Raw genomic sequence first — 13056 nt, 5'->3', positions numbered from 1 at the left:
GCAAGACAGGGAAATTAAAGGCATCCAAATTGGCAAAGAGAAAGTAAAACTCTCCCTATTTGCAGACGATATGATCCTATATGTAGAAACCCCCAAAGACTCAGTAAAAGGAGAAAACCTTGTGACCTGTGATGGCCAACCTAATGTGGTATAGCCATCTTAAGCATTTGTGAGTGGCTTCAGCAACAAGATAGTGCCATTGCAGAAACATACCAGTGAGTCTCCGAGATAAACGTGTGATTTTTTTCTCTTGTTCACATTGACCTGGGGGCCACAGGCCTGGCCATCCTTCTGTCAGGCACTCAGGCTCTCCTGGTAGTTGGAGCCACATGAAGTTGAGTGGAGCAGTAGTGAGCCTCATCCTAGTGAGTGGGAGATATCCACCTCAACCCTGGATTCAGGTGAACCCTGCTCAAAACATACAGAGTCAGCCCTGGCCAGCCCTTCACTATCCCTAACTAGGAGAAGCAGCTGAAAAAGTGTGTAGGGAAAAAAGAAAAAAAGAGATGATTTGTACTGTTTGGCCAGCCAGGTGTGTCTTGGCCATCTTGAATTTACAGTGGCAGCTGTGAAGGCAAGAGAGGCAATATTGGTGGAGAGGCTACCACTTACTGGTAGAAAGAAAGGTGTGAAATGTTTTCTTGTTCGCCACAAGACCCTGAGGACCAAAGGTGTGGCCAGCCCCAACCCACATACATTCTCAAGACAGCTCCTGCTCTCCGGTTGGTTGAAGGCACCTCAAAGTCAGTGAGAACTAGCAGCTCCAATCCTGACCTAGAGTCAGATATAACCTGCTCCAGACCTGCACAGCTGGTTCTGGCCAGCTCTAAACTAGTGGAGCCTCTCTCACTCTGGCTGCTGTCTGGTATGAAAATACCTTGACCTCTACCTGCTTTTTGGAGTCCTGGTGTGGCGCTGTGGGTTAATGAGCCAGACTGCAAAGCCATTTGAACTGCAAGGTTGGCGGTTCAAGCTCACCAGCCACTCCTCAGAAACCCTATCCAGCAACTATGGGTTGGAACCGACTCAATGGCACTTAACAACAACAACTACCTGCTTTGGGGTCTGTACTAACAATTTCTGAACTGGGTTTTCAGAACAGAAAACACTTAGCTCTATAGGAACTCCATCAAGGACTGGAATCCCACCATTCCATCTCTTCACCACACACCACATATATCTGTGGCTGACCAGAGACCCCAGAATTTTTTCCTCTCTAGGTGGCACTGTTGTTCGAATAGAACATGGGGACACTGTGTGGTTTAAAATTAAGAAAGGTGTGCAACAGGTTGTTTTCTTTCACCATAATTATTCAACCTGTATGCTGAGCAAATAATATGAGAAGCTGGGTTATATGAAGAAAAACATGGCATCAGAATTGGAGAAAGACTCATTAACAAACTGCGATATGCACATGATACAACTTTGCTTGGTGAAAGTGAAGAGACTTAAAATATTTGCTGATGAAGATCAAAGAGCACAGCCTTCGGTATGGTGAATATCAATGGCAAGAAAACAAAAATCCTCACCACTGGACCAATAAACAACATTCTTATCAATGGAGAAAAGATTGAAATTTTCAAGAACTTCATTCTTCTTGGATCAACTATTGACACTCATGGAAGCAGCAGTCAAGAAATCAAATGGCGTATTGCATTAGGCAAATCTGCTGCACAAGATCTTTTTAAAGTGTTGAAGAGCAAAGATGTCAACTTGAAGACTAAGGTACACCTGACCCAAGCCATGATATTTTCCATAACTTCATATGCATGCGAAAGCTGGACAGTGAATAAGGAAGACTATAGAAGAATTGATGCTTTTGAGTTATGATGTTGGAGGAGAATATTGAAAGTGCTATGGGCTGCCAAAAGATCCAACATGTATGTATTGGAAGAAGTGTAGCCAGAATGCCCCTTGGAGGCCAGGATGGCCAAACTTCATCTCTCATACTTTGGACATATTGTCAGGAGGGACCAGTCACTGGAGAAGGATATCATGTTTGTAAGGTGGAGGGTCAGAGAAAAAAAGGAAGACCCCCAGTGAGATGGATTGGCAAAATGGCAACATCAATGGGTTCAAATGTGACAAAAATTGTGAAGTTGGCCCAGGATCGGGCAGTGTTTCGTTCTGCTGTGCATAGGGTCACTATAAGTCGGTACCGACTCAATGGCACCTAACAACACCACCAACAGGTGGCACTGTAGGATAAACACTGGATTAAAACGTTGGCATGGACCACAAGGTTAGCAGGTCAAATGCACCAGCTGCTCCCCAGAAATCCTACACAGGGTCACTATGAGTCTGGACTGACTCAACAGTATTTAACAATAACAATATTTAACAACAGATCTGGCACATGCCCTGGTTTTAACCTTTCATTGTTTTTGTTTATTTTTTCCTCTCTCTCTTCTTCCTCTCTTTATCTACCCTCATATTTTAGTCTTTCCATCGTGGCTTTCATTATTTCCTCTTTTGTTTAATTTTTTCCTTCCAAGCCACTGCTAGCTCTTTTATAGTCTTCTATTTTTTAACTCCTGGTTTTTCTTTACTATTCTTTGATCTCAATCTCTTTCACTCATCCCATTTCCTAATTGTATTCAGTTCCTTTTATTTCTTTGCATTTATTTTCACTTTTATTCATTTTCTGATGGGGCACTGATGATCTTGTCAATAAACTTTTATTCAATTTACAATAAAAAATTTAAAAAGTAAAATATTAACAGTTTTAGAATCCCCATATAAGGTCACTTTGACTCAGAATCAACTCAATGACAGTGACTTTGAATTGGGTTTTAAAAGTCTCATTATGATTAGACTGAGGTTATGCACAGAAATAATTTTTTTCCCTTTTCAGTGTATTGGGTTAAATGCTGTTAAGATGGTTTCAATTCATATCGACCTTGTTCTAAGGAACAGCTGAAGAATTTGAAACACTTACCTTGTGGTTATCTGTCCAATGATTATTCTACAACACCACACAAGTACTTTTCTTTGCAATTGACACATAATGTGGGGGACACATAGTGAGATGATGCTAATATCCTGTTTCTTCTTAAACTTTCACTCAGTAATTTTAGCATCTACTGCTAGATATTACTTGCTACAATTATTCTGTGATGACACTGTTTATTCTGTACTAGTTTTATTCTCAGAGACATGCTGCCCACACAGAAATATTGGCCAGAAGTAGCTTTAGATTTAAATCTAACAAGCTTAGTAATTCTAATGGGAAAAAAAAAATGTTTTGCTTCAGTTGCAATGAAACACACAGGACTACTACTTTTTCCTTCTGCTTGGGTTATGTATTCATCTCTGTATTTGTTACCATACCCAAAGGGAATGCCAGTATATAGTAGTTTGAATTATGTTCACAACATAATTGGGGAATAGGAATATCCACTGTAGCCACATGAGCAGAGACAGAACAGATGATTTGCCAAAGGAAAACCAGGATGTTTTTACCAAAAGACAGAATAGGTTCTATATGGGCCAAATCAACAGATGGGCAGTACACTAAGATAAGGTCAATTATTGCTGATGTCTCTTACATCTAAGTTTGTCAAAAATAATTGTTAAACCCCTCAATTCTTCAAAACTTAAGCATTTTATTTGATCTTCTTTATCAGAGTGTAAGGAGCTCTGGTAGTGTAATGGTTACAAATTGGGCTGCTAACCTCAAGGCTGGCAGTTCAAAACTACCAGCTGTTCTGTGAGAGATTTACAGCCTCAGAAACCCTGTACAGGGTCACTATGAGTTGGAACCAACTCCATGGTACTTAACAACATGACAGTGTGGGAGAGTATAAATTCTTGGTCATATATTTTAGTGTTTTCTATCTTGTACAATTGATACTTAACTTTTGCTTCTACTCTGACCTTGATAGAAACAGAAAGAAAGAAAGTGAAAAAAAACCCATAATTTTTTTCTATAATTAAAATAGATTTTGGTACATCTGGCACCTTGATAAGTCCTCAAAAATGTTAACTATTACTATTACAATATTCAACTTAATACATATTATGGAGATCCCTCTATGAACAAGAAACTACTAGATTTTCAAGCACTCAAAGATGAATGAGATAGTATCTAATTTAAAGATATATGGAGACTAGTATAAAGTATAAAATATGTACAAAATATTAATACAAGGCAGGATATAGAACAAACTTATAATATGGATGCGTAAGTGTTATAACATATGTTTTAAATATTAAGAAACTAAGCCAAACCCATTGTCATCGAGTCAAGTTCTACTCATAGCAACCCTAGAGGGAACATATATGACAGAATAGAACTGTCTCCAGAGGGTTTCCCAGACTGTAAATCTTTAAGGAAGAAGACTGTTACATTAATCCTCCATGGGGCATCTTGTGAGTTCCCATGGATTGTCTGGTTAGACAAGAGCTAGCCGCTGTACAACCAGGGTTCCTTTTAAAATATCAACTCTGTACTTAATTGTCTCTTCTTGAGGAAACACAAAGACAAAGAAGCACATTTTCATTTGGCTTTTCTTATAAACATTAGACTATTGATATGCACTTAACCTTTTGGATCTAAACTGGATGCCACATTAACCAGCACCAGAACAGAATTAAGAACAGTTGAACTCATTGTTAACATCTTAAATAAAAACACTTAAAATGAAGGTTAGAACAAGCAGTTCAGACAGAATGTTATTTTCCAGAAGTTAATACTACAGTCCTTTCATGCAAAACAGAATCTCTTCTCTGCATATATTTTCCTATATATGAAAAGAATATCAGATTATTCGGTTCTTTTTTTTTTTTTTTCACAAAAGACTTTGTAGTTTAGAAATAGCTTTTGAATTAAATGACCAGACTGTTGCTAAGCAACAGTGTAAAACAATTCTTGCATGTAGAGTCAAGTCAAAATTATGACCATATAAGGTCTATGACAGTATGACAATTGTGGAGACTCAATCGATAGTGTTTTCAAAATAAATATTTTCAACATTATTCAAATATGAATTTTATCAGGGTGTAAGTGCATCTATTCTGAAAAAAATGAATGTATTGAATATGAGATAGAAAGCAAAATCTCAAAGACAATTGAGTTAATTTTTAACATCAATTTTTCCATTGTGCTTTTTCTCTGTTAGCCTATAGAGACATAGCTTTTCTTTTGGCTTTAGAAACTTATTTTATTTTTTATTTTAACCTCTGTAGCATTTCTAAACTGACAATCATTCACCTGTCTGGAGTTTATGATCTTGATCTGGATATAGGGCACTCAACATCTGTTATTTGTGGAAACATACCAAGACAGTTCATGTCATGATAACATACATTTCAATTTGGAAAATTACTACATTGTTGTTGTTTTTTTATCAAGGTCAAGTACTAAAAATCAAGTAATTCAGTGCTTATCACTAATACTCTAACATCAATAATTTTCTCATCACTTCTTTAAAAAAGGATAACACTTACTTTCCATATAAGGGCATGAACCTTAAACCTAGTTCTTTGAAACCAGAGAAGAGGGCTCTTCAATAATTTTCCCATGAAAATACTACAGTTTTACATAGAATGAAAATCTACATACTACCATTTGATGCTGTAATCCTAATTGTTGTTATTATTGTTGTTAAGTGCCATCTCATAGTGACCCTATGCACAACAGAACGAAACACTGCCCCATCCTGGGCCAACCTCACTAGTGTTGACAGGCTTGAGCCCATTGATGCAAATGCCAAACCCTCAACACTTTTATGTTAACCATATCTTCAATTGCAAGGAATATTTCATTCATTCACAAAAACCATATAGAACAGGACATAACTCAAACTTATAAAAGGAAATGTCTTTAGGCAATGGAGTCCTGGTATGGAGTTGTAGGATAAGTGCTAGAATGCTAACTGCAACATCAATGGATCAAACCCACTAGCAACATCTCAGAAAGTCTATACAGGATCGCCATGAGTCAGAACTGACTTGAAGGCACTTAGCATCAGGCACACTTGATAGAAGATGAGTGCTGTGGACACCAAGTGTCAAAAAAAATACAAACAAATACTTTCTGTAAGTATAAGGAGAAAAAGCAAAAAAGAAAAACCAGAGACAATAACATATATGAGAAGCACTATGGAAAATATACTGTCCAGTTAGTCTTAGTTACTTCTATGTAAAGTTGTCTCCTTTCAACTCCAGTCTTTGTCATAACAGCCCTTCCCATTGTCAAAGATTGAATTCTGACCCCCATAATTTACGTCTATTGGGCTGGGCCATGAATCACAGTGGTTTGACAGTTTTATTGTTGTTAGTTGTTGTCGAGTTGGTTCCCCCTCATAGTATCCCAATGCACAACACAAGGAAACACTGCCTGATCTGGCACCATTCTTATGATTGTTGTGTTCGAACCCATTGCTGCTTCTACTGTCAGTCCATCTCATTGAGGGTCTTTCTTTTTTTCTCTGACCATCCACTGTACCAAGCATGATGTTCTTCCCCAGGGTTTGGTCCCTCCTGATAGCATTTTCAAAGTATGAGAATGAAGTCTAGCCATCCTGGCTTCTAAGGAGAATTCTGTCTGTACTTTTACCAACACAGATTTGTTTGTTTTTCTGGAAGTCCATGGTACTTACAATATTCTTCTACAACACCATAATTCAAATGCATCATTTCTTTCAAGATCTGTTTATTCATTGTCCAACTTTATCTGTATGTATGAGACAATTGAATATACCATGGTTTAGGGTCAGGTGCACCTTCTCAAACTGACAGCTTTGCTACAGGAACTGTTTAAAAAGTTCTCATGCAATACATTTGCCTACTACAATAAGTCATTTGATGTTTTGACTGCTGCTCCCATGAGTATTGATTGTGAATCCAAGCAAAATGAAGTCTTTGACAACTTAAATCATTTATCCATTTATTATGATGTTATTTATTGGTCAAGTTGTAAGGAATTTTGTTTTCTTTACACTGAAGTACAATACACAGTGAAGGCTGTAGTCTCTGATCTTCATCAGAAAGTATTTTAAGTCCTTTTCAGTTTCAGCAAGCAGAGTTGTATCTGCATATCTCACATTGTTAATGAGTCTTCCTCCAAATCTGATGCCACATCACAGTTTCTGGATTATTTGATCGGCATACAGACTGAAGAAGTATGGTGAACGATACAACCCTGGTACGCATCTTATTTTCAAACATCTCAGTAACCCAAGTTCTGGTCTAACAACTGCATCTTTCTCTGTGTATAGGTTCCTCGGGAGCACAATTAAGTGTGCTGTAATAGCCATTCTTTGCAATGCTACCCATAGTCTGTCATGATCTTCACAGTTTAAAACTTTTGCATAGCTTATAAAGTACAGGTAAACATCTTTCTGTTATTCTGTTTTAACCCAAGATTCATCTGATGTCAGCAATAACGTCCCTTGTTTCATGTTCTCTTCTGAATGCACCTTGAATTTCTGGCAGTTGTCTGTCAATGTACTGTTGAAACCAATTTTTAACTAGCTTCAGGAAAATATTACTTGCATATAATATTAATGATATTGTTAGATGATTTCCACATTCTATTAGATCACCTTTCTTTGGAATTGGCACAAATATGGATCTCCTATAATCATTTGGCTGGGTAGTTGGCTTCCAAATTTCTTGACATAAATGAGTAAGTGCCTCCAGTGATGCATCAGTTTTGTGAAGGATTTCCTTTATATTCTGTTAAATCCTGGTGTCTTTTTGCCAATACCCTAGCAGTGTCACTACACTACTGAGTTGGGATGCTAACCACAGGATCAGCAATTTGAATCTACCAATAGTTTAATGGGAAAAGATGAAGCTTTCTGCTCCTGTAATGTTTTTACAGCTTTGGAAACCCTATACAGGGTCAATATGAGTAGCTGACTTGGTGGCATACAACCACCACCAACCATCAGTGTAGCTTGTATTTCTTCCGTCAGTGCCGTTGGTTTTTGATCATATGTTAAATCTTGAGTTAGTTGGCCATCAACTTTTTTTTTTTCCTGCTTTTCATGCTTTCTGCATCATTCAATATTTTGTCCATAATGTTTTTCAGTATTGTAGGCTGAGGCTTATTGTTTTCTTCAAGTTGAGAAATTCGGAGCATGTCATTTGCTTTTTGTTTTCTCATCCCAGGTCTTTGCACATACTTGACTGTGTCTTTTCCAGATGCCTTTTGAAGTTTTCTGTTCAGCTCTTTTACTTCATTTCTTCCATTCACTTTAGCTTTTCTACATTCAAGAGCAAGTTTCAATTTGTCTTCTGACATCCATTTATGTTTTCTTTCTTTCCTTTTTAATGACATCTTGTTTTCTTCCTGTATGATATTCTTGATGTCCTCCCCCAACTTTTCTGATCTTCATTAGAGACATACGTATCGAATCTTTTTTTGAGATTGTCTTTAAATTAAAGTTGGATTTATTCAAGGTCATATTTTTATTCTCGTAGACTAGCTTTAATTTTTTTCAGCTTCAGCCTGAACTCGCTTGTGAGCAATCGATGATCTGTTTCACAGGTTGTCCCTGGACTTGTTTAGACTTATGATCTTGAACTTTTCCATTATCTCTTCCCACCCATATAGTCAGTTTGATTCCTGTATATTTCATCTGGCGAGACCCATTAGTATAGTTGCCTTTTATGTTTGAAAAAGGTATCTGCAATGAATAACTCATTGATCTTGCAAAATTCTATCTTGGGTTCTCCAACATTATTTCTATCACCAAGGCCATATTCTGTAACTACTGATCCTTACTCATTCCAGTGTTCTTTTTGATGAAGAATGCAACCATTTTTGTTCTTTTCGTTTTCCCCCCAGCATAACAGACATATGATTGTCTGTCTCAAAATGGCCAAATCCAGTCCATTTTAACTCACTAATGCCTTTGATTTCGATATTTATGTGTTCCATTTCATTTTTGATACATTCCAATTTTCATAGATTCATAATTCACAATTCAATGTTCTTATAATTAATGAACGTTTGCAACTCTTTCTCCTCGTTTTGAGTTGTGCAACATCAGTAAATGAAGGTCCTGGAAGCTTTACTCCGTTCATATTATTATGGCACCTCTGCTCTAAGAAGGCATCTCTTCCTTGTTATTGTTGTTGTGATGTGCCGTGGAGTAGGTTCTGACTCATAGAGACCCTGTACAGGGTTTCCGAGGCTGTAAATCTTTACGGCAGCAGAAAGCCTCATCTTTCTCCTGTGGAACAGCTGGTAGTTTCGAACTTCTGACCTTGCGGTTTGCAGCCCAATTTGTAACCACTACATTACCAGAGCTCCATATTTAAAGTGCCTTCCAATCTGAGGGATTCATCTTCTGGCCCTATATCTGACAATGTTCTGATGCTACCCATAAGGCTTTCAGTGACTAAACATTCAGAAGTTGTCTGCCTCTCTTTCTTTCTAGCCTGTCTTAGTCTGACAGCTCCACTGAGACCTGTTCACTATGGGTGACCCTGATGATGTTTACAATACTGGCAGCATAACTTCCAGAATCACAGCAACATGCAAATCATCATAGTGCAGCAAACTGACAGATGACTAGTAGTGGTTATATAATGATCACATTATGGGAGATAATCACCTCATGACAGTTGCATCAGATGTGATTATTCCCATGAAGTGACACGATCTAATCTGTTCTGTCCTGATGTGAGAGGATTAGGGTTGGATACAACACCCATACTCAGGTAACAGTCTTGGACCCAGATCATCCTTTTTATTACAAGAACTAATAGGAGAGAGAAGCAAACAGAGAAGCAGAACCTACTATCACCACAGAAGAAGAGCCAAGAGGAAAACACATCCTGTGGATCTGGGTGCCCACACTCCTAGCCCAGGAAAGGACTGATGCCAAGACACATGGAGATCTCCAAGGAATGCTAGGTACACTGATTCTGAAACCAGACAAGGACCTTCCTCCAAAACTGAGCCAACAGAGAAAGTCTTCCCCTAGAGCTTGCACACTGAATTAAGACTTGAAGCCTCCTAATCTGGACAACAAGGACCTCTGGTAGCAAGTGGTTATGAATCGGGCTGCTAACCTCAAGGTCAGCAGTTCAAAACTATCAGCCATTCCACAGGAGAAAGATGAGGCTTTCTGCTCCCCTAAAGATTTACAACCTTGGAAACCCTGTACAGGGTTTCCTATGAGTCAGAACTGAAGACACGGTACTTAACAACAACAAAAACAACAACAAACTGGACAATGGGCTCAAGTGTAGCAACAATTGTGAGGTTGGCACAAGACCAGGCAGTGTTTCATTCTGTTGTGCATAAGGTAGACCAGGCAGTGTTTCATTCTGTTGTGCATAAGGTCGTTATGAGTCAGTACCGACTCGATGGTACCTAACAACAACAGCAACAATAAACTGTGAGACAACAAATATCTGTATGTTGAAGCAATTAGTGTGATTTTTTCTGTTATAGCAGCACTTGGTAACTATGACACCAGTTGTCAATAAAGCTAATCCATTTAAAAGATATTTTTGTCAGATGATTTTTCCCTTGCATGCTATGGTGTGGTGCTGTGGGTTAATGAATTGGACTGCCAAGTCATTTTGAATGGCATGGTTGGCTGTTCAAGCTCACTAACTGCTCTTCTGAAACCCTATACAGCGTTGCTATTGGTGAGAACTGACTCGATGGCACTGAACAACAAAATGCCATGGAAAGAATACATTTTACTTCTGAATTGTACAGGGTAATATGATATACAAAAACATTTGTTTGAAGGCAGAGGAACAATAACCACAGGTGCCTCAATAGATTCCGACAGTGCTTGTGGAAAGGTATTAGGTTTCCATGGATCATGGAATTGGAGGCTTGAGCCTATTGTAAATTAATCTCCAAGAAGCACAGGAAACCTCACTTAGCACTTACATGGCTGATTGATATGTGAGTTTAGTGTTTTGAGCTATTTCATCTGCAGAAGTTTTTGAAATGCACATTTTAGATAATCATGAAGAAATATAATTTGTCACATATCATCATAAATATAAGTATAAATCAATATTATGTTAATTGCAAGAAGGGTTTGCACTTCTTGCATCATTGTAATGTGAATTACTTTCCGCTGAAACAAAATAAAATCAATCAGAATTCAAAACCCACTAATTACATTAAAGTCACATGCAGATTGCATTTTGCACCTTCAATGTGAGTACCGGTTAATGGGATGCTTTCTTCAAAATGAAGCACCTGTGTGGAATAAACAGTTAATACTTTCACCTGTGAAACACAAGCTTGGCTCCTTGGAAATGAGGCTTAGCAATCTACATCCAAAAAACAAGTCATTGAAAATGTTATGGAGCCCCAGTCTATTCTAACACACATGGGGGTTATCATAACTTGAGTTGACTTGATGGCAACCAGTTGTGTGGTTTTTTTTTAATAAACTAAAATAAAATATAAGTTAATTAGTTGTTGTTGTTGTTAAGTGCCATTGAGTTGCTACTGACTCATAGCAACCTTGTATAGGGTTTCCAAGGAGTGCCTGGTGAGTTTGAACTGTCAACTTTGCAGTTCAAACTGACCTTGTGGTCCAGTGTTACCCTACAGCACAAAATACTACCACTTGTCTACAGCAGTTTGTCCTACTGTGGTGTCTTGTGTATTGCTTTAATGCTGTAAACTATGCCACCGGTATTTTAAAGACCAGCAAGATCACCCCTGGTGGACAGGCTTTAGTGGAGCTTCTAGACTAACAGACTAGAAAGAAAAACAGGTAGACTATTTCTGAAAGGTGAGCCTCTGAAAACCTTATGAGTAGCAACCAAAACTTGTCTTCTATATTATTCAAAGAAGAGACCATCAGGTTGGAAGGTATTCAAAATACGGCTGGGAAAGAGCTGTCTCCTCAAAGTAGAGATGATGTTAATGATATGATTACAGCAATACTTTGGGCATCTTTATCTGCTGATGCGGCACACCTCAAAATGAAAAGAAACAATTAAAAACATTCAATAATAGTCAGAACATGGGATGTGCAAAGTATGAATCTAGGAAAATAGGAAGTCATCAAAAAATGAAATGAAATACATAAAGATTGATAGTTTAGGAATTAATAATCTGAAATGGACATGTATTGGCTATTTTGAATTGGTTAATCGTACTGTTTACTATGCTGGGAAAACAAATTGTAAAGGAATGGTGTCACATTAATGGTCCAAAAGGGTATCTCAATATATATCTTGAAGCACAATGGTGTCTGTAATAGGATAATATCCATACACCTACAAGGAAACTAGTAATACCACTATTACTCAACCTTATGCATCAACCACTAAAACAAATGTTGATGAAATTGAAAAGTTCTACCAATTTCTTCAGTCTTAAAATGACCAAGCATGCAATTAAAATGCATTGATAATTACTGTTGACTGGAATGTGAAAACTGGAAACAAAGAGGAAGGATCAGTAGTTGGGAAATATGGTCTTGGTGATAAAGATCGCATGATAGAATTTAACAAAACCAATGACTTACTCATTGCAAATACCTTTTTTAAACAACATACACGGTGACGATACATACATATTGACCTCATCAGATATAATACACAGGAATCAAACTGACTTATTACTAAGTGCTGTTGAGTCAGTTTTGATTCATAGCAACATTGTATAGGGTTCCAAGGAGCAGCTATTGCATTTTGCCCACCAACCTTGTGATTAGCAGTCCAGTGCTTATCCTAGCATGCCACACCAGGATTACAATCAACACTATATCTATGGGAAAATACCATGGAAAAGTTTAATATCATCAGTCAAAACAAGACCAGAGTCCCACTGTGCAACACACTATCAATTGCTCATTTGCAATTTCAGACTGATATTAATGATATTGCTCAAGGATTTCTGCATGGTATTGTATCACCTTTCTTTGTAGTGAGTACAAATATGGATCTCTTCCACTCAGTTGGCCAGTATAAGATCAAAAAGTGGAAGAACATACCATGTTCGATTCTGTTCCATTGATTAATGTATCTTTCATTGTACCAGTACCAGACTGTTTTGGCCACTGTAGCCATGCAGTAGATAATGAAATCAGGGAGTGAGAGGCTTCCAACCTT

The sequence above is a fragment of the Chrysochloris asiatica genome, unplaced genomic scaffold (assembly GCF_000296735.1).
Source record: "Chrysochloris asiatica unplaced genomic scaffold, ChrAsi1.0 scaffold00175, whole genome shotgun sequence".
NCBI lineage: Eukaryota > Metazoa > Chordata > Mammalia > Afrosoricida > Chrysochloridae > Chrysochloris > Chrysochloris asiatica.
Note: the sequence above shows the minus strand (reverse complement) of the source record.